Here is a 24,090-nt window from a genome sequence, read left to right on the forward strand (position 1 = left end):
CGCGCTCACCCCAGACCCGTCGGCCCTCGCCTCCCTCCTCTCCCCTCCCGGCCGTCGTCGGGCCTGCCTCCTCGCCCCTGCACCCTCTGTAAACCCCCCCCTCTCTCTCTCTGCTAGGGTTCTTCAGTTAATTGAATTAGGTTTTAGTTAGGGAAGTATGTAAATTAGGTTATCTATTTAGTTATGAATTTAGCTAGGTTTTAAAATTTGAACTAGACATGTGATATGTGCAAATTTGAACTGGACATGTGATATGTGCATATGTCATGTTTTGGACATGTCATGTTTGGAAAATGATCCGAGTGGCCTATGTTACGCCGGAATGTTGATTCATTTCTGTTCCGGTGAATTTCAGGCGCTCGATATGTCCATTTTTTAGCAAAGGTCATGCTGAAATTTCCCGTGAATAAAGGCATGATTTTGTGCTACATAGTTGACATATCGAGTGCTGGCACATAGATTTCTTTTTATGTCATTTCTCATTTATTCATACTTTTAGAAATAAATGAGGACACTTAATCATAGGAAACATGTCGAACAACGAAGAAACCGGGCCTTCTGACCAAGATGCAGACGAGATGGATTATGAGGGTGAACAAGAGTACCTCGACTATTTGACTGCTAAGTAAGGTTTGCAGGTCGGCCTCGATGATGGTACTGACGCCGACATCAACACCGACAGCGCCGGCACCGATGGCGGCACCGAGACCGGTGGGGAAGGTACCGGCAGGGAAGGTATCAGCCCCGATGCCGCTACCGAAAAGAGGAAGCATAAGAAGTAGAGGATACGAAAACCTAACAAACTAGGGATTGGACGACTTGTGATCACAAAGATGGCACTTGGCAAGTTTGAGCCGTTAGAGCCGGAAGAACCTCGCAAGTGCTATGGGAACCAAGTAGGATGCATCCTACGGGAATGCGTGAGCATCAACGACGATGACTTAAGGAGTAAAGAACATTTGACGCAGTTGCTCCTAACAAAGTTGCACAAGAGATTCAAGTTCCCCGACCGGGATGATAACATAGAACAACCATGGGATGATCCGAAGATGAAAAAGATTAACAATCACGCCATGGGCATGTTCAGCAATGATTTGGCCTCCTGGAAAACGAGGGTGAAACGAGCTATTGAGGCTGATGAACCCCTGTCCAAGATTCTGGAGGAAAATCTGACACTTACGGAAGAGGAGTTCGAAAAGTTCAAGGACACTTGCGCTAGCGAGGCAGCCAAGGCTAAGGCTGCGAAATTCAAGAGCATTCAGCAAAGGAACACGGGGAAGCATCGCCTCGGAAGCCGTGGCTACCTCGGTAAAAGGCCCATATGGGATAAGGAGGACGCGGAACGTGAAGCCGCGGGTCTCCCAGACCCCTTCCCGAAGTTCACCAAGCCCTTGGAGCATGACTTCATCAGGGCCCGCTACAAGTGGGACAAGGAGAAAAAGGTTTTTTACACGGACAAGATCACGAGGAAATTGATTAGACTACTGGAGAAGCTACACCAGCTTGCAGACGAAAGCCCTACTTCTCCGATGAGGCCCAAGTGGGACACCCCTCTCAACCGGGCCTTGAACGAACTTAAGGGACTCCCTCTGGATCAGCGGCCGCAATATGGTCGTGTGCATGGCGCTGGAGACGGCGCCACGTGGAAGGTGTTTTACAACGAGGGCCCGGAGGCCAAGAAGCTGAAAACGAAGTTTAGTCAGGCGGACATCAACGCGAAGGTGAAGCTTGCGGTCGAGAAAAAAGCAGCTGACGACGCGAAAAAAACAGCCGAGGACAAATATGAGTTGCTACAGCAGGCAGTCAATGCAGCTGTAACTGCCTGCAGAAATGATTTTGATACTAACTTGGTTCCGGTTATCATCAACTGGGCGAAGGAAAATCCAGACAAGACGGTACATGATTTCCCGATGCCCAGTTTTGCCGGGAGCAACTCCATGAACAACAACACCATCGCACCATCACTTGCTCACGCAACCGGGCCTCCTCTCGCAGCTGCTCCCACTCATAGCAGCCTATCCTCAGTCTCAGGTGCGCTAGGTGGGCCTTCATCTTTGGCTGAGCTCGACGCCGTCACGGTAATTACATGTCGCACCAACATATATTTTTGTTGCCTTCCATTTTTGTTGCCTTTCGGTTGTTTTACGCCACAGACATATGTGTTTGCAGGCGAAATAAACCCCGTGCATCATACTCTACTTGATCAAAGGCCAGAAGGTGGACGTGGGACAGGGGATGATAATGGACCCCTCTCAACGCACGTTCCACAACCAGCCGATCCTCGCTGGGCACTTCAGGGTTAGCTTGACCAGTGTGAAATCGGGGCACGAGGATTTGCCTCCTCCAGTACAGCATGTGGGAGCGGACGACAAGACCCCGCCGCGGATTGGAAGCTGCAAGAATTGGGTGCTGCTATGGCCGAAGAATCTTATTCGTTTGGAGCCGGCCGAGAGCACACCAATAACTACCACACATCAACAAACATGTGCGAAGACCACCACCCCGCCTACGCAATTACCAGCTCCTGTAGTGTCGGGTGAGAGCGGCGGACAACATGATGAAAGGGGTGCAATATTACTGGTTGATGTAATTTCTCCTGTAGAACAGAGAATGGATGATGAGACGGAGGTCGACCCTATGGATTACCTCAATACAAACGCGTATGACTGTGACATAGATATGATGAGTCAACCATATGACGAATCGGGCTATCAGCTTGCTAATGAGGATATGGATGATATACCCGGGCAGGGTCGTACCATGGATTGCAAAAAGTCTCTCTTCATGAAATCTTCAGAGGACACGCCTGAAGATGCCGCCTCAACACAGGCTCAACTAGCCGGGCGCGAGGGTCATACAGTACTTAGCCTAGGAACACTGGGGCAGGGGTTAAGGAAGGGTCTGGAAGGTGTGCCCAAGAAAAAGGAGAGGAAGAGATCGGGGAAGGTAACTGTCTCCAAACAAGCCAAAGCACATAGCAGCCAGATGATGCATTCTGAAGAGCGTGTACCCGTGAAAAGTGCGGTCATGTTCCATCTCACGGGCGAGCCGATGCTACCACCGAAACCCATGGAGGCACTATTAGGGGATCTCAGGAGACTGCACGACCATGTGTTGTCGACTGAGAAAAGCCTACTAGGCTCAAAGGATCCAGGATATCCGACATACGCGGCTCGTGTGCCTGAGGGGAAGTGTTACGTCGACACACGACCCGCGGAGGTGTTCTTCCTGCGATTTGACCATATCTTTGAGATGTTTCTAACAAGGCGGCTTGATTTTACTATCGTCCGCCTTTTTGCGCTACATATGAGCTCCGTCATGAAGAGTGAAGAAGTCTCACAAATCTGTCTGGCGGATCCGTACTACATGCACGAGTCTTTCTTGAGTCTCGGCGACTTTGAGCGTGAAACTGCTAGGGAGTACCTCCAAAACTTCATGGTACAGAATAAGGACCGGGAAATTGTCCTCGTGCCTTATCATCCAAAGTAAGTCAGTTCCGGACAACCCTTTCGTACATTTCAATCATTCCTTCTCTCTCATATGGGGAATAATTTGAGGTGTCTTTTCCCCGCAGCAACGGGCGCGCCGTCCTTATCGTTCTTTACCCGCAAGTCTCCCACGCCGTGTATTTTGACCCTTCCAGAGACTACAAGAAAAAAGACTACACCCACATAATGAATATTCTAGATGATGCTCTCCAAGGCTTCAGCTTTAGAGGTGGCCACGTGCAAATCAAGAAACAAAGGAACAAGAAGATGGGTTTCGCGCATAAAACTAACTTCTCCTGCATCCATGTCCCAAAACCAAGCAAGAAGGATGGATTCTACATCGTCCATCTCATGATTCAGTTCAACACGGATCACCAAAAGCTTCGCATTAACAGCAGAAATGATGATCGTATCCACAAGTGGCTAGAATCTCATGGAGAAGCGGATTATAAACTTAGAGATGACTTCTTTCGCATCCAAAGCGACATTGCGACGATCATCATGAAAGAAGTCATCGATGACAAGGGGATGTTCCACCACGGCCCTATATCGCGAGCTGACGTCCGAACTCGCATAGGCATGCAACATCTAGACCTCACGCCATTCAAGAAGCTAGGGTTCGTCCTTGATGATATGGAAGGATGGAACTTCTAGTGATTTATGATGCCGATGATGATGATATGTGTCGGTTGAACTTGTATACTTCTTGTAGGGATGAAACTTTGTGATGTCCACGGTCCATGCCGAACTTGCGTAACGCTACTTTGTTAGTTTGCGTACGATAACCTGCATACCTCTAGTTAATTAATTTGCGTACTATATGTTGCATCTAGTTGCTAATCCTTTCTTTTTCGGTGTTGCTCTAGTATATTTTGTTGCATATATATGATTGTACATCCTCTTCATGAACATGCATCTCTAACAGGTACCTAGTTTCTTGATGGCGAGATGGAATTGCTATGTCGTGTACAAAGGGAAGGTTCCGGGGGTGTACAACGAGTGGCATGAGTGTCAAGCGCAAGTGAATGGGTTCATGGGCACCAGCCATAAAGGCTTCAAAAGCAGACAAGAAGGAGAAGCTAGTTACTTGAGGTTCACGCTAGCACGAGAGAGGACTCGTAACAGCCACCTCATGTACTGCATAGTTCCGCTCTCACTCATAGTGATAGCACTTCTTGCGTATACCTTTGTTTAGATGGATGACGTTGTTGTAGTTGCAAGTATTCGAGACTCCAAGGTATCGCTATTTTCGAGATGATGACAAGATATCACTTTGTGTTGGATGATGATTATGATGAGACTATTTGTATGTACATGCTATGATTACATTTGTGGTCTCGCAGACATTTGTATGTGTATCATGATGACATTTCTATGTGCTAAAGATTCTTCTATAAAGCCTATTCAAATACAAAACAAATATGCCAAAAAAATAACAAAAAAACCTACTTAAATTAGCAGTAGCGAGTGTACAAAAGTTAGCAGCAGCGCCGCGGTAGCAGTAGCGCGTCAAGGTAAAAAGCGCTAGAGCTACTAGCAGTAGTGAGCTTCCGCAAACAGCGCTGCTGCTACACTTGTGTAGCAGTAGCGCCGGTGAGCACGCGCTACTGCTATATGTTAGCTGTAGCGCCTTATTAGTAGCGTCTGTCCTTGCGCTACTGATACATCTAAAACCCGCGCTGCTGCTAGCCTTTTCCCTAGTAGTGTATTATTACTTTAGTTGAATCTGATCCTTTTTATGGCCTTGAATCTGAAACTGTTGTGGCACATCTTACCAAGTTGAATGATATAGCCACCCTGTTTACTCATGATGAGAAATCTCGCTATTTATACATCCTTAAGATAATTCCATTCTCATTAAAGGGTGATGCTAAGACTTGGTATAATTCTCTTGCTCTTGGTTGTGTGCGTAGTCCCCAGGATATGATTTATTACTTCTCTACTAAATATTTCCCTGCTCATAAGAAACAAGCTACCTTGCGGGAAATATATAATTTTGTGCAAATCAAAGAAGAGAGTCTCCCACAAGCTTGGGGGAGGCTTCTCCGTTTACTTAAGGCTTTGCCCGATCATCCTCTTAAGAAAAATGAAATACTTGATATCTTTTATAATGGACTAACCGATGCTTCCAAGGACTACTTGGATAGTTGTGTTGGTTGTGTTTTCAGGGAAAGAACAGTCGACAAAGCTGAAATATTATTGAATAATATGTTGACTAATGAAAATAATTGGACTCTTCCCGAGCCAGTTCCTGAAGTAATTCTTGAACCAATTGAGCCAACTCCTGAGCCTGTTCCTAAACCCACTCCGAAGAAGAGAGGTGTTTTATTTCTCAATCCTGAAGATATGCAAGAGGCAAAGAAATCAATGAAAGAAAAAGGTATTAAAGCTGAAGTGTTGGGGAATGTAGCAGAAATTCAAAATTTTCTACGCATCACCAAGATCAATCTATGGAGTAACTAGGAACGAGAGAGAGGGGAGTGCATCTTCATACCCTTGAAGATCGCTATGCAGAAGCATTGCAAGAACGCAGTCGGTGGAGTCATACACGAAGCAATTCAGATCGCGGCCGAATACGATCTAAGCGCTGAACGGATGGCGCCTCCGCGTTCAACACACATACATCCCGGGGACGTCTCCTCCTTCTTGATCCAGCAACGGGAGAGGATAAGTTAAGGGAAAACTCCAGCAGCACGACGGCGTGGTGGTGATGGAGCTCGTGGTTCTCCGGCACGGCTTCGCCAAGCACTACGGAGGAGGAGGAGGTGTTGGAGGACGGAGAGGGTTGTGCCAGGGAATTGGGTTCGGCTGCCCTCCTGCCCCTCCACTATATATATGGGCAAGGGGAGAGGGGGAGGTGCCCTAGGGTTTCCCCTAGGGGGCGGCGGCCAAGCAGATTGGATCTCCCTAGGGAAAATCCTAGGGAGACTTGCCCCCCAAGCCAAGCAGGTGGAGGATTGCCTCCCAAGCTAGGTGGAGGCGCCCCACCTCCCCAACTAACGTGGGAAAGGGTCTGGGGGGTGCACCACCCCTTAGTGGGCTGGTTTTCCCCTTCCCCTTTGGCCCATGAGGCCCTCCAACACTTGTCGGGGCTCCCGAAATACCTTTCGGTCATGCTGGACATAGCCTGGTACCCCCGGAACACTTCCAGACTCCAATACCCTTCGTCCAATATATCGATCTTCACCGCTGGACCATTTCGGAACTCTTCGTGACGTCCGGGATCACATCCGGGACTCCGAACTACCTTCAGTAACCACATACTATTTCCCATAACAACTCTAGCGTCACCGAACCTTAAGTGTGTAGACCCTACGGGTTCGGGAATCATGCATACATGACCGAGACATCTCTCCGTCCAATAACCAACAGCGGGATCTGGATACCCATGTTGTCTCCCACATGCTCCACGATGATCTCATCAGATGAACCACGATGTCGGGGATTCAAGCAATCCCGTATGCAATTCCCTTTGTCAATCGGTACGTTACTTGCCCGAGATTCGATCGTCGGTATCCCAATACCTCGTTCAATCTCGTTACCGTCAAGTCACTTTACTCGTTCCATAATGCATGATCCCGTGACTAACTACTTAGTCACATTGAGCTCATTATGATGATGCATTACCGAGTGGGCCCAGAGATACCTCTTCGTCATACGGAGTGACAAATCCTAGTCTCGGTTCGTGCCAACCCAACAAACACTTTTGGAGATACTTGTAGTGCACCTTTATAGCAACCCAGTTACGTTGTGACGTTTGGAACACCCAAAGCATTCCTACGGTATCCGAGAGTTGCACAATCTCATGGTCTATGGAAATGATACTTGACATTAGAAAAGCTTTAGCAAACGAACTACATGATCTTGTGCTATGCTTAGGATTGGGTCTTGTCCATCACATAATTCTCCTAATGATGTGATCCTGTTATCAATGACATACAATGTCCATGGTCAGGAAACCATAACCATCTATTGATCAACGAGCTAGTCAACTAGAGGCTCACCAGGGACATGTTGTGGTCTATTTATTCACACATGTATTACGGTTTCCAGCTAATACTATTATAGCATGAAGAATAGACAATTATCATGAACAAGGAAATACAATAATAACCATTTTATTATTGCCTCTAGGGCATATTTCCAACAGTCTCCTACTTGCACTCGAGTCAATAATCTAGTTCACATGACTATGTGATTGTAATGAATCCAACACCCATTGGGTTTGATCATATCTCGCTTGTGAGAGAGGTTATTAGTCAATGGGTCTGAATCTTTCAGATCCGTGTGTGCTTTACAAATCTCTATGTCATCTCCTAGATGCAGCTACCACATGCTCTTTGGAACTATTCCAAATAACCGCTCTACTATATGAATCCGGTTTACTACTCAGAGTCATCCGGATTAGTGTCAAAGTTTGCATCGGCGTAACCCTTTACGACGAACTCTTTTACCACCTCCATTATCGAGAAAATTCCTTAGTCCACTAGTTACTAAGGATAACCTTGACCGATGTGTTGTGATCCATTCCTGGATCACACTTGTACCCCTTGACTGACTCATGGCAAGGCACACTTCAGGTGCGGTACACAGCATAGCATATTGTGGAGCCTACGTCTAAAGCATAGGGGACGACCTTCGTCCTTTCTCTCTCTTCTGCCGTGGTTAGGTCTTGAGTCTTACTCAATACTCACACCTTATAGCCAAGAACTCCTTCTTTGCCGATCTATTTTGAACTCCTTCAAAATCTTCTCAAGGTATGTGTTCATTTGAAAGTACTATTAAGAATTTTGATCTATCCTTATAGATCCTGATGCTCATTGTTCAAGTAGTCTAATCCAGGTTTCCCATTGAAAAACACTTTTCAAATAACCCTATATGCTCTCTAGAAATTCTACAACATTTCTGATCAACAATATGTTAACAACATATACTCATCAGAAATGATATAGTGCTCCCACTCACTTCTTTGGAAATACAAGTTTCTCATAAACTTTGTATAAACCCAAAATCTTTGATCATCTCATCAAAGCGTATATTCCAACTCCGAGATGCTTACTCCAGTCCTTAGAAGGTTACTGGAGCTTTGCATACTTGTTAGCATCTTTTAGGATTGACAAAACCTTCTGGTTGCATCACATACAACCTTTCCTCAAGAAAATCATCGAGGAAACAATGTTTTGACATCTTATCTGCCAGATTTCATAAATAATGTAGTAACTACTAATATAATTCCAACAGACTCTTAGCATCGCTACGAGTGAGAAAGTCTCATCGTAGTCAACTCCTTGAACTTGTCGGAAAACATCCTAGCGACAAGTCGAGCTTTCTTAATGGTGACACTTACCATCATTGTTTGTCTTCCTTTTAAAATCCATCTGTACTCAACAGCCTTACGACCATCGAGTAGTTGTTGCAAAGTCTATACTTTGTTTTCATACATGGATCCTCTCTCGGATTTTATGGCCTCGAGCCATTCGTCAGAATCTGGGCCCACCATCGCTTCTCCATAGCTCGTAGGTTCATTGTTGTCTAGCAACGTGACCTCTAAGACATGATTACGTACCACTCTGAAGTAGTACGCATCCTTGTCGACCTACGAGGTTTGGTAGTGACTTGATCTGAAGTTTCATGATCACTATCATCAGCTTCCACTTCAATTGGTGTAGGCGCCATAGGAATAACTTCTTGTGCCCTGCTACACACTAGTTGAAGTGATGGTTCAATAACCTCATCAAGTCTCCACCATCCTCCCACTCAATTCTTTCAAGAGAAACTTTTTCTCGAGAAAGGACCTGATTCTAGAAACAATCCCTTTTGCTTCAGGATCTGAGATAGAAGGTATACCCAACTGTTTTGGGTGTCCTATGAAGATGCATTTATCCGCTTTGGGTTCGAGCTTATCAGCCTGAAACTTTTTCACATAAGCGTCGCAACCCCAAATTTTTAAGAAACGACAACTTAGGTTTCTCCAAACCGTAGTTCATACGGTGTCGTCTCAACGGAATTGCGTGGTACCCTATTTAAAGTGAATGCGGCTGTCTCTAATGCCTAACCTATAAACGATAGTGGTAATTCGATAAGAGACATCATGGTATGCACCATATCCAATAGGGTGTAGTTATGATGTTCGGACACACCATCACACTATGGTGTTCCAGGCGGTATTAATTGTGAAACAATTTCCAAAATGTCTTAATTGTGTGCCAAACTTGTAACTCAGACATTCATCTCTATGATCATATCATAGACATTTTATCCTCTTGTCACGATGATTTTCAACTTCACTCTGAAATTACTTGAACCTTTCAATAATTCAGATTTGTGTTTCATCAAGTCAATATACTCAGAATCTATTCAAATCATCTGTGAAGTAATAACATAATGATATCCACTGCGTGCCTCAGCACTCATTAGACTGCACACATCAAAATGTATTACTTCCAACAAGTTGCTTTCTTGTTCCATCTTACTGAAACCGAGGCTTTTCAGTCATCTTGCCCATGTGGTATGGTTTGCATGTCTCAAGTGATTCAAAATCAAGTGAGTCCAAATGATCCATCTGCATGGAGTTTCTTCATGCGTATACACCAATAGACATGGTTCGCATGTCTCAATCTTTTTAAAAATGAGTGAGTCCAAAGATCCATCAACATGGAGCTTCTTCATGCATTTTATACCAATATGACTCAAATGGCAGTGCCACAAGTATGTGGTACTATCATCACTATCTTATATCTTTTGGCATGAACATGTGTATCACTACGATCGAGATTCAATAAACCATTTATTGTAGGTGCAAGACCATTGAAGGTATTATTCAAATAAATAGAGTAACTATTATTCTCCTTAAATGAATGACGTATTGCAATAGACATAATCCAATCATGTCTATGCTCAACGCAAACACCAAATAACAATTATTTAGGTTTAACACCAATCTCGATGGTAGAGGGAGTATGCGATGCTTGATCACATCAAGCTTGGAAACACTTCCAAAACATATCGTCATCTCACCTTTAGCTAGTCTCTGTTTATTCCGCAGCTTTTATTTCGAGTTACCAACACTTAGCAACCGAACCGGTATCTAATACCCAGGTGCTACTAGGAGTACTAGTAAAGTACACATTAATATAATGTATATCCAATATACTTCTATCGACCTTGCCAGCCTTCTCATCTACCAAGTATCTAGGGTAGTCCTGCTTCAGTGACCGTTCCCCTCATTACAGAAGCACTTAGTCTCGGGTTTGGTTTCAACCTTGGGATTCTTCACTAGAGCAGCAACTGATTTGCCATTTCATGAATTATCCCTTCGTGCCCTTGCCCTTCTTGAAACTAGTGGTTTCACTAACCATCAACAACTGATGCTCCTTCTTGATTTCTACTTTCGCGGCGTCAAACACCGCGAATATTTCAAGGATCATCATATATATCCCTGATATGTTATAGTTCATCACGAAGCTCTATCAGCTTGGTGGCAACGACTTTGGAGAAACATCACTATCTCATCTGGAAGATTATTTCCCACTCGATTCAAGTGATTGTTGTACTCAGACAATCTGAGCACAAGCTCAACGATTGAGCTTTTCTCCCTTAGTTTGCAGGCTAAGAAACTCGTCGGAGGTCTTATACCTCTTGACATGGGCACGAGCCTGAAATCCCAATTTCAGCCCTCGAAACATCTCATATGTTCCGCGACGTTTCGAAATTGTCTTCGGTGCCTCAATTCTAAACCATTTAACATTACTGAACTATCATGTAGTTATCAAAACGTGTATGTCAGATGTTCGCAACATCCACAGACGACGTTCAAGGTTCAGCACACCGAGCGGTGCATTAAGGACATAATCCTTCTACGCAGCAATGAGGACAATCCTCAGTTTATGGACCCAGTCTGCATAATTGCTACTATCAACTTTCAACTAAATTTTCTCTAGGAGCATATCTAAAATAGTAGAACTAAAGCGCGAGCTACGACATAATTTGCAAAAACCTTTTGACTATGTTCAGGATAATTAAATTCATCTTATGAACTCCCACTCAGATAGACATCCCTCTAGTCATCTAAGTGATACATGATCCAAGTCAACTAGGCCGTGTCCGATCATCACGTGAGACGGACTAGTCATCATCGGTGAACATCTTCATGTTGATCGTATCCACTATACGACTCATGTTTGACCTTTCGGTGTCTTGTGTTCCGAGGCCATGTATGTACATGCTAGGCTCGTCAAGTCAACCTAAGTGTTCCGCGTGTGTAAATCTGGCTTACACCCGTTGTATGTGAATGTTAGAAACTATCACACCCGGTCATCACGTGGTGCTTCGAAACAACGAACTTTCGCAACGGTGCACAGTTAGGGGGAACACTTTCTTGAAATTATTATGAGGGATCATCTTATTTACTACCGTCGTTCTAAGCAAATAAGATGCATAAACATGATAAACATCACATGCAATCAAATAGTGACATGATATGGCCAATATCATTTTGCTCCTTTTGATCTCTATCTTCGGGTCTCCATGATCATTATTGTCACCGGCATGACACCAAGATCTCCATCATCATGATCTCCATCATCGTGTCTCCATGAAGTTGTATTGCCAACTATTACTTCTACTACTATGGCCAACGGTTTAGCAATGAAGTGAAGTAATTACATGGCGTTATTCAGTGACACGCAGGTCATACAATAAATAAAGAAAACTCCTATGGCTCCTGCCGGTTTTCATACTCATCGACATGAAAGTCGTGATTCCTATTACAAGAATATGATCAATCTCATACATCACATATATTTCATTCATCACATCCTTCTTGGCCATATCACATCACACGACATATGCTGCAAAAACAAGTTAGACGTCCTCTAATTGTTGTTGCAAGTTTTTGCGTGGCTGCTACGGGTTTCTAGCAAGAACGTTTCTTACCTACGCCAAAACCACAACATGATATGCCAATTGCTATTTACCCTTCATAAGGACCCTTTTCATCGAATCCGATCCGACTAAAGTGGGAGAGACTGGCACCCGCTAGCCACCTTATGCAACAAGTGCATGTCAGTTGGTGGAACCTGTCTCACGTAAGTGTACATGTAAGGTCGGTCCGGGCCGCTTCATCCCACAATACCGTCGAAACAAGATAGGACTAGTAACGGTAAGCATATTGAACAAAATCAACGCCCACAACAACTTGTGTTCTACTCGTGCATAGAATCTACGCAATAGACCTAGCTCATGATGCCACTGTAGGGGAACGTAGCAGAAATTCAAAATCTTCTACGCATCACCAAGATCAATCTATGGAGTAACTAGCAACGAGAGAGAGGGGAGTGCATCTTCATACCCTTGAAGATCGCGATGCGGAAGCGTTGCAAGAACGCGGTCGGTGGAGTCGTACACAAAGCGATTCAGACTGCGACCGAATCCGATCTAAGCGCCGAACGGACGGCGCCTCCGCGTTCAACACACGTACAGCCCGGGGACGTCTCCTCCTTCTTGATCCAGCAAGGGGAGAGGAGAAGTTGAGGGAAAACTCCAGTAGCACGACGTCGTGGTGGCGATGGAGCTCGTGGTTCTCCGGCAGGGCTTCGCAAAGCACTACGGAGGAGGAGGTGTTGGAGGAGGGAGAGGGCTGTGCTAGGGAAGAGGGTTCGGCTGCCCTCCCACCCCTCCACTATATATAGGGGCAAGGGGAGAGGGGGAGGCTCCCTAGGGTTTGCCCTAGGGGGCGGTGGCCAAGCAGATTGGATCTCCCTAGGGAAAATCCTAGGGAGACTCGCCCCCCCAAGCTAAGCAGGTGGAGGATTGCCTCCCAAGCTAGGTGGAGGCGCCCCACCTCCCCAACTAACATGGGAAAGGGTGTGGGGGCGCACCACCCCTTAGTGGGCTGGTTTTCCCCTTCCCCGTTGGCCCATGAGGCCCTCCAACACTTGTCGGGGCTCCCGAAACACCTTTCGGTCATGCTGGACATAGCCTGGTACCCCCGGAACACTTCCGAACTCCAATACCCTTTGTCCAATATATCGATCTTCACCGCTGGACCATTCCGGAACTCCTCATGACGTCCGGGATCACATCCGAGACTCTGAACTAACTTCGGTAACCACATACTATTTCCCATAACAACTCTAGCGTCACCGAACCTTAAGTGTGTAGACCCTACGGGTTCGGGAATCATGCAGACATGACCGAGACATCTCTCCGGCCAATAACGAACAGCAGGATCTAGATACCCATATTGGCTCCCACATGTTCCACAATGATATCATCGGATGAACCACGATGTCGGGGATTCAAGCAATCCTGTATGCAATTCCCTTTGTCAATCGGTATGTTACTTGCCCGAGATTCGATCGTCGGTATCCCAATACCTCGTTCAATCTCGTTACCGGCAAGTCACTTTACTCGTTCCATAATGCATGATCCCGTGACTAACTACTTAGTCACATTGAGCTCATTATGATGATGCATTACCGAGTGGGCCCAGAGATACCTCTCTGTCATACGGAGTGACAAATCCCAGTCTCGATTCGTGCCAACCCAACAGACACTTTCGGATGTACCTGTAGTGCACCTTTATAGCCACCCAGTTACATTGTGACGTTTGGTACACCCAAAGCATTCCTACAGTATCCAGGAGTTGCACAATCTCATGGTCTAAGGAAATGATACTTGACATTAGAAAAGCTTTAGCAAACGAACTACACGACCTTGTGTTATGCTTAGGATTGGGTCTTGTCCATCACATCATTCTCCTAATGATGTGATCCCGTTATGAATGACATCCAATGTCCATGTTCAGGAAACCATAACCATCTATTGATCAACGAGCTAGTCAACTAGAGGCTCACCAGGGACATGTTGTGGTCTATGTATTCACACATGTATTACGGTTTCCAGCTAATACAATTATAGCATGAACAATAGACAATTATCATGAACAAGGAAATAAAATAATAACCATTTTATTATTGCCTCTAGGGCATATTTCCAACATGAAGATGTTAAGAATTTACCACCTATTGAAGAAATACATGGTCTTAATTTACCGCCTGAAGAACCACATTGTCTTGATATCCCAACACAGGTAGTAAAGGTAAATTCTCTTTATAGATATGATAAAGTTGAAATACCCTCTAATAAATTTCATAGCCCATGCTTAGATGAATTTGATGACTTTATGGCTAGACAAGAAAGTTTTAATGCTTATGTTGGTAGAGAGTTAAAGAATAATGCTTTCGAGATAGGACGCGTAGGTGATAATCTGGCTAGATTTAAAGATGAACTTCAACGCGTTAGCAAATATGCTTCTATGGTTTCTACTCAAGCTGAGCAAGTACTTAAAGCTCAAAATGATTTGCTTGAGGAATTAAATAATAAAAATGAATTTAATGTTAGAGTGGCTACTAGAACTGGTAGAATGACTTAGGAACCTTTGTATCCTCAAGGCCACCCTAAGAGAATCGAGCAAGATTCTTAGAGAAATAATTTAGAGGCACCTAGCTCTTCTAAAAAGAAGAAGAAGAAAAACGATAGAACTTTGCATGCTTCTAGTGAACCTACTGTAGACACACCTGAGAATCCCAATGATATTTCTATTTCTGATGCTGAAACACAATCAGGTGATGAACATGAACCTAGTGATAATGTTAATGATAATGTTCATGTTGATACTCAACCTAGCAAAAACAATGATGTAGAGATTGAACCTGTTGTTGATCTTGATAACCTACAATCAAAGAATCAACATTATGACAAGAGAGATTTTGTTGCTAGGAAGCATGGTAAAGAAAGAGAACCATGGGTTTAGAAACCCATGCCCTTTCCTCCTAAACCATCCAAGTAAAAGGATGATGAGGATTTTGAGCGCTTTGCTGAAATGATTAGACCTATTTCCTTACGTATGCGCTTAACTGATATGCTTAAAGTAAATCCTTATGCTAAGTATATGAAGGATATCATTACAAATAAAAGAAAGATACCGGAAGCTGAAATTTCCACCATCCTTGCTAATTACACTTTTAAAGGTGGAATACCAAAGAAACTTGGAGATTCGTGTCTACCAACTATACCATTCTCTATTAAAAGAAACTATGTTAGAACTGCTTTATGTGATCTTGAAGCCGGTGTTAGTGTTATGCCTCTCTCTTTATATCGTAGACTTGAATTGAATAAGTTGACACCTACTGAAATATCTTTGCAAATGGCTGATAAATCAACTGCTATACCTGTCGGTATTTGTGAGGATGTGCCTGTTGTGGTTGCAAATGTCACTATTTTAACGGACTTTGTTATTCTTGCTATCCCTGAGGACGCTAGTATGTCTATTATCCTTGGTAGACCTTTTCTTAATACTGCAGGGGCTGTTATTGATTTGTAACATCCCAAAATTCTAAATTTTGGAATGTTATATTAAATAGATAGTTTTGATTGATTGTCTTATTGATTGTGTGAAGTGAGTGAAATTCGAAACTGTTTGAAAGTTAAATGAGAGGGAATAAAAGGACTTTCCCAAACTTTCATTTTGCATTTTGATCTCCATGAATTCAAATTATTTTCAAATACAAAACCCTAGAGAGAAGATGACATGACTTCTTCCATTTATTTAAATGAAAAGGATTGTTGGAAATATTTGAATTTCATTCGGAAATATTTCAAATTCATAAACTTCAAGCAACTCAATGATTTTCATGAGAGAAGATAAAATGACTTCTTCAAAACCTATGAAATATGAGTTGGGAGTTTAAAAGGATCAAATTTAAAGTCCTTTTGGAAATTATTTTCAATTCGGAGTTATTTGGATTTTATTCAAATTATTTTTCTCCAAAAATATAATATATGGAAATTAGGGTAAAATGATTCCCTACATCAGAAAAATGGAGAGAAATAAATTTGAATTAATTTTGGTATTTTTAAAATGATTTTTATTAGGTTTTATTGAACCAGTAGCACTATTTGAATTAGTTGAATTTGTGTGGATTTTATTTGACTCTAGAAAATTGTTCAGCTTGTAGAAAAAAAAATTCTGAAATTTTTGATATATTATATGTCTGTAGTTTTTTTTTTATTATTATTTTGTTTTTTTACTTTATTTTTTTATCTGTAAAAAAATGTTTAAAAAAAACTAGGCCGAAGCCGACCGAGCCAGGCCGGCCCAGCCAATCCACTAGCCCGCGCACGCGCGCCGTAGCAGGTCACCTCCCTTGGTCGGAGACCGACTCCCGCACGCCAGCGCCGCCGCCGTGCTCCGCCCGGCCTCTCCCCGCCGCCTCTCCTGCCCCCTCCTCCACGCCACCTCCTCCCCTCCTATATAAACGGAGCACCCCGGCCCCGTTTCCCGCAAAAAATCCGAGCCCCGAGCCTCGCAGCCGCGCCGCGCTCTCGCTGGATTTAACCGCCGCTGCCGGAGATACACGCCGCCGCACCGCTCCGCCCTGCCACTCCCGACCAACGCAGCCCCCTCCATCCTTTCCACCGCGCCGCGCTGAGCCCCCTGACACCCTCGCCGCCACCGGAGACCCACCGGAGCCGCCGCCCCGTCGACATCTAAGCCGTCACCGCCCTCTCCCTCGCCGCCGGCAACCACCGTCGCCGCGGTACGCCTCGCCTCTTTGCTTCCCGTCCGATCTACGATCGACGGTCTGGATTAGATCTACGATTCGTTTTTTTTCAACCGGTATGTTTAGTGAACGAATGTTCATTTATTTAGCATTGGCAGTGGACGTTTTCACTATATAAGCCTTAGCAGCGAACGTTCTTATATTAGATTTGTTTTTGTGGCCAGGGACCCGTTTGTAAGTATTTTTAATTGCATATTAGCCCCTGGTTTTGAAACGATCACTACTTTTTACTCGTTAGTCCAAATCCAACGGAACCAATGCCCACTTCTTCGTTATGATCCCCTATATCCAGTAGAACAACTTAAACATGTTTTTGAAAGTTTTAAAATTTGAATTCAAACAGTTTTGTATTTAAACTTCGTTTGATTGTAACTTGAGTTTTATAACTCCGTCTTGAGTTGATTCTTTTTGCAAATCGAAGCTCTTGACCTAAACTTTCTGATAAGGCCAAATTCACTTAATTTTGGTACTGTTAGAAATTGTTTTCTGTTGCAAGAGTTATTTTCTTGGTTTTGATGTTTTTTGAATCGTATTCTTTGTTCTCTCTGATCTTTTGAGTGATTGCTTATGTGTGGTTACTATTGCTTGCTTACGATAGATTGACCGAAGTGTGACAAGTAGAACTATCAAGAGTTTTGAGTGCGAAACATCTTCATCAACAGTAAAGGCAAGTTCACACTTTGATCATATCCCTTTTCATACCCAGTTTTTTATGCATTAGTTTCAATCCTCAAACATTGCATGATTAGGATCTAATTAATATGTGGGTTTTGGGAAGTAGATGAGGTAGTACCTATTACCTGTTTTATTATCAAACCCTTGGGAGTTACTTCTACGTTTGCTTATTATGCCATGCTATGCTAGTAGACGTGGATTGAGTGAGTGAATTTCCATGACAGATGTGAGATTGTTAATTAATGGTTTACTTAAGGTGGCAACTTTAATACACATCTGGGTGGATTGAGGCACTTGGGTATTCCAGGATTGCCTGTTTGTTTTGGACCGCCACCCAGGCTCAAAGGGATCATAAGATTATTCATGCTAGAATCTTCCGTGTGCAGCCACATGCTATTATGGGCTCTAGAATAGTTGATTAAGTCATGCGAACTCTTATAGTGGTAGACTAGCAGATGTAGGGAAAGTAGGTGTACAGGTCTACCCATCGTAAGGTGCTAGCGCTTCTGAAAGACTATGTCTCGGTCATCGTTTCTCAAACACCATGTAGTGCAAGAAAACCAACGGAGGAGATCGAGTCGTGTGGGGAAAACTGCGCAAACCTCTACAGAGTGTATAAACTAATCATGATTAGTCGTGTCCCTGGTTATGGACGTTTTGAGTATCTAGTACTTGAATTATCATGTGAATCTCATCATGTTACTTTAATAAAAATAATTGGGTTTTAATGATGTTACTTAATTGGGATTGAGAATGCTGTTGACCATTCTCAATGTTTAACAACCACCATGATAGTTAAATAAAATATATTCCTTTGAAGTAGGGAAAAATTAGCTTTTCACAAAAACATTATAACCATAGAGCCTCCACTAGCCAAATATGCATGTAGTGATTGCCTTTATTCATCATTGCTCTATGGTGTGAATTTGCCAGTACATTCAATGTACTGACCCTTTGTGGCTGCAACGTCTCATGTTGCAGGATATTACGACGAGTAAGTGATACGTTAGGGTTACGATTTCTACAATCAACTTTGCCGTTGGTGTTGATGGGAATCCACAACCTTGTTACTTCCGCTATTTGGATTGGGGTAATAGTATTTACATTACTTTATACATGTGATTTACCTCTGTTATGAATCCTCGAGTACTGTGTGTGTCAGCATACCGATCCAGGGATGACACTTAAGCACAGAGACTTGATCCATTCGGGTCGGGTCGCTACAAGATGGTATCAGAGCACATGTTGACTGTAGGACGTGACCCTAGAAACTGGCAAGCCCATAAGAAAGATTTTCTCTACAACTTCATTTTCAAAAGGATCTTTTACCTCTCTTCTCTTCTAAGCTTATTCAAAAATTCCTTTTAGTGAGACTATACCCCTTTTCCCCTTTTGACCACTCGAAGATTTGACTGATGAGACCACTCCAAGAAGTACAAGATATTGTATAACTAAGACCATTCGGAATGAAGAGGATTTTACCATACATTATGATAATGGAAACTACGACGGATGAAGACTCCGAAGACTAGGAGAATTTGAAGGCTCTGAAGAATTCCCAGATTTTTATGACCTAGGAAGGCTACCCTTATGGAACTTGACAGACTATGGAAGCTGTCACTACCGAGATCAAGGTGTATTGGATAAAGACTGGAACAAAGACCATTAGAACTCAAAGTTTTTGTCAAAAAAACCCTAAGGCGGGAGATATCAACTATGGAATGATAGCTCATGGAAATGACAAGAGCAGAAACACGGCCATCCATGATGTTATCGCCCGCTTATGCTATTGTCACCGTGCTGAGTTAAGCATGCATATGCATGGAAAGATTGGATGGTAGAAGGCTGATGGAGCACCTATCAGCAAGGTGAAGTTTTAACCTTAGCCGGTGTATCACCAGGATCTGGAGTGTTACATCAGGAAGTTAAGATGGACCTACAAGAAGCAGTATTTTGACAAGAAGGCATTTCGTGAAGAACTCAGAACACAGAAGCTGAAAGTAGTAATCTAGAGGAGCAAAACCCTGAGATACCAGAGATTCATCATGAACTGAAGAACAGTAGTACCATGGTTCGTGCCAAGGATGTTGTAACCCAGAAGTTTGGAGTGCAACTCGAGAATATTAAAGGACATCACGAGAGACTTCTCGTCAATAGAGATGATCTTGTGAAAGAACTTGAGAAGGACAAGCATGGTCGGAAGAAGCTATCAGAGACATGAACAAGACTTGAAGAGGTTGACGACTTTGAAGATTTATTGACCTTTAGAAGACCAAACCCCTGTTATATACCTACGTTAGATGCGACGATTGTGAGCTGTCATTTGTTTGATATTTTTCCGACAGCCACAATAAAACCTGTCTTTTCAAAACTATTGTTTGTACTGTGTGCATCCCTCTCGATCTCTCTTATCCCACCCCAAACCCATGGACCCAAGAGAGGATGAATGGATATGAGCTTATATTTTCTGGACCAATGAGTCAATTGGAGATGGACCAATGGATTCAGAACATGGAGGATCATATGGAGAATGACACTATAGACAGAAAGGATATGACCCAGCATGCTCTTCAGTGCTTTGTAAGAGTTGCTACTACTTGGTGGAGGATGTACCAAACCATCAATGAATGGCAAAGAGTAACCACTTGGGAAGAATTTAAGTTGACTCTGCAAAGATCCCAGTTTGTGTCCCAGAAGTTGAAGCCTTATGGAAAGGATATGAAGAAACCTTGTGCATACAAGCTTTGTGGAGAAATAGGACACAACCATAAATAAAACAAGGACGAATACCCTCACAAGCGGGGGATTACCAAAGGAGTTAGCCGAGGATCTCAGGGAACTTCGGTTGGAGATTGTTCCCAAAGGTTTTGTTGCAGCAATGGAAGTACAGTCTACATTGTTGGGAAAGATCCGCGAAGCTCAGAAGTATGACAAAGAGATTGCTGAGGTAAAAGAGAAGATGAGCAAAGGAAAGCCCAAAGGTTTTCGTCAGGATGAGCACGACACCTTATGGTTCGAGGACCGTGTATATGTGCCCAATAATGCAAAGATCAGGAAGTTAATACTTCAGGAGGCTCATGACTCACCATACTCGCTTCGACTTGGAAACACCAAGATGTATTTGGATTTGAAGGAGCATTTCTGTGGACTGGTATGAAGAAGGACATTGCGGAGTATGTAGTCGTAGGTGATGTATGCTAGAGAGAGTAAAAGCAGAGCATCAGAAGCCAGCAGGATTAATACAGCCTATGTCGATACCCGAATGGAAGTGGGATAAGCTTGGCATGGATTTCATTACTGGATTTCCCAGAACCCGATCGGGATATGATTCTATCTGGGTAGTAGTTGATTCGCTTGACCAAAGTGGCTCACTTTATCCCAATGAAAACCAACTATACAAGTGCGAAGTTGGCCAAGCTTTATATGACCAGGATCGTATGTCTGCATGTAGTTCCAAGGACCATCGTATCAGATAAGGAACACAGTTTACCTCAAAGTTTTGGAATTAGCTGCACCGGACTTTGGGTACTAGGCTAGAGTTCAGTACAGCCTTTCATCTGCAGACAGATTGATAGACCAAGAGAGTCAATCAGATTCTGGAGGACATGTTGACAGTGTGTGCGCTAGATTATGGATCTAGTAGGGATGATAATCCACCTTACGCGGAGTTCTCATACAATAACGGTTACCAAGCCAGTTTGAAGATGACCCCTTTTGGAGCTTTGTATGGGAGAAGGAGCCAGACACCGTTGGTGTGGGATGAAGTTGGAGACCGTCAGTTGCTTGGACAAAATGTGATCAAGGAGTCAGAAGAGAATGTTAAGTTGATTCAAGATAGACTGAAGGTAGCTCAGTCCAGGCAGAAGAGTATTGCAGACTCAAAAATGCAAGGAGGTAGTCTATGAAATTGGAGACAGAGCATGTCTTCATGTGTCCCCTCTGCGAGGAGTTAAATGATTTGGAGTTAAGGGAAAGTTAGCCCCGAGATTTGTAGGACCATACCGAGTTTTGGAACGTATGGGAGAAGTGGCCAACAAAATTGGAGTCACCCTGAAGGACTGTCAGGAGTTCATGATGTGTTTCACGTTTCCGAATTGAAGAAGTGCCATGCAGAGATGGCCAATATTCCCCTGTAAGGACGCTTGACCCTGGAAAGGATAGTGATGTTCCACGAAGTGGAGTATGGACTTCATAAGTATAAGTTTTTATCTCGGTATGTGGGATATCCTGCGAGGATGAAGAGATGTATTACTATTGGATATAAAGGAGGTATGATGTTGGAAATATGGTTCAGTGGAAATTCCATGATGAGTCTGAGTAATCACGTCTTAGTTTGGTACAAATAGAAGGAAGAAAGACATTATAATTGGATGGATTTTGAGTATGCTAGGAAGATGGAAGTTGAATGTTGGAATAACGATCAGTTGCCCAGAGGATGAGTTCAAGGTTTGCAAGTGATGAGATGGGCCATAACCCACAGGCCCAGGACTTGCCAAGAAGCAAGCACACTCTTGCTGAAGGAAAAACCCTGGAAGAAGTTATGACGTTATCGACAAACGATCTTATAGGAGTAACGCAAAACCTGAGAGTTGTGAAGGAACGATAGATGTGTGTTTGGCTTGCAGAATAAATGGATTTTTCCGAACTTGGTTCATCGACAAGAGAAATTCTGCAATGCTTGTAAGGATGACCCAGTGTTAGAATACGAGATTCGCTAAACCGTATACAAGGTAATGATTTGGGTGCGGGATGGATTGGTCACCATACCGACTTACTCTTATTATTCGCCTTGCTATATGGGATGGTAAATCTGAGTGACTTACCTATAGTAAAGAGACGACGATCAAAACCCTATTTAAACCATAGAGTGCTATAAGAATTTTTCCCTTGTACAAGGAAGCTTTTGCCAACCGTAGGTTATACGGTGAGGAACAACCAGACCCATTTCCTGCAAGAGAAACCATAAATTGAGGACCGCCATGAGATGTCAAAAGTTGTTTAGTATTGGCGCCAGACCCATTAGCTAAGAAGAGCCAGTTTCGGAATAACCTTACCAAGATGAAAGGACAGAAGAATTGAGGAAAAGGTTATGCCACTACCGGAAGAGCCAGACAAGGAATTATACTGAAAATCTGAGAAGAGCGGCCCAGTCAAGAATAAGGATGGAGTATATGAGTATTGATGGGACCGTAATGTTTCTAAGGGTGGTAGCACCCCAGACCCCACTGAGATGATCGATAGATTTTGAGAAGACCCCAAACCTAACCTATTTCTTTCTAGCCTCTCCGAATCTCGAGGACGAGATTCATTTTAAGGGTGGTAGGTTTGTAACATCCCAAAATTCTAAATTTTGGAATGTTATATTAAATAGATAGTTTTAATTAATTGTTTGATTGATTGTGTGAAGTGAGTGAAATTCAAAACTGTTTGAAAGTTAAATGAGAGGGAATAAAAGGACTTTCCCAAACTTTCATTTTGCATTTTGATCTCCATGAATTCAAATTATTTTCAAATACACAACCCTAGAGAGAAGATGACATGACTTCTTCCATTTATTTAAATGAAAAGTGTTGTTGGAAATATTTGAATTTCATTTGGAAATATTTCAAATTCATAAACTTCAAGCAACTCAATGATTTTCATGAGAGAAGATAAAATGACTTCTTCAAAACATATGAAATATGAGTTGGGAGTTTAAAAGGATCAAATTTAAAGTCCTTTTGGAAATTATTTTCAATTTTGAGTTATTTGGATTTTATTCAAATTACTTTTCTCCAAAAATATAATATATGGAAATTAGGGTAAAATGATTCCCTACATCAGAAAAATGGAGAGAAATAAATTTGAATTAATTTTGGTATTTTTAAAATGATTTTTATTAGGTTTTATTGAACCAGTAGCACTATTTGAATTAGTTGAATTTGTGTGGATTTTATTTGACTCTAGAAAATTGTTCAGCTTGTAGGAAAACTTTTTCTGAAAATTTTGATATATTATGTGCATGTAGTTTATTATTATTATTATTATTATTTTGTTGTTTTACTTTATCTTTTTTATCTGTAAAAAATGTTTAAAAAAACTAGGTCGAAGCCGACCGAGCCAGGCCGGCCCAGCCAAGCCACTGGCCCGCGCACGCGCGCCGCAGCAGGCCGCGGCCTAGCGGCCCTCCTCCCGGTCGTCCCCGACCCTCGGTCGGAGACCGACTCCCACACGCCAGCGCCGCCGTCGTGCTTCGCCCGGCCTGTCCCCGCCGCCTCTCCTGCCCCCTCCTCCATGCCACCTCCTCCCCTCCTATATAAACG

Source organism: Triticum dicoccoides, chromosome 2B, assembly GCF_002162155.2.
Source record: "Triticum dicoccoides isolate Atlit2015 ecotype Zavitan chromosome 2B, WEW_v2.0, whole genome shotgun sequence".
Classification (NCBI taxonomy): domain Eukaryota; kingdom Viridiplantae; phylum Streptophyta; class Magnoliopsida; order Poales; family Poaceae; genus Triticum; species Triticum dicoccoides.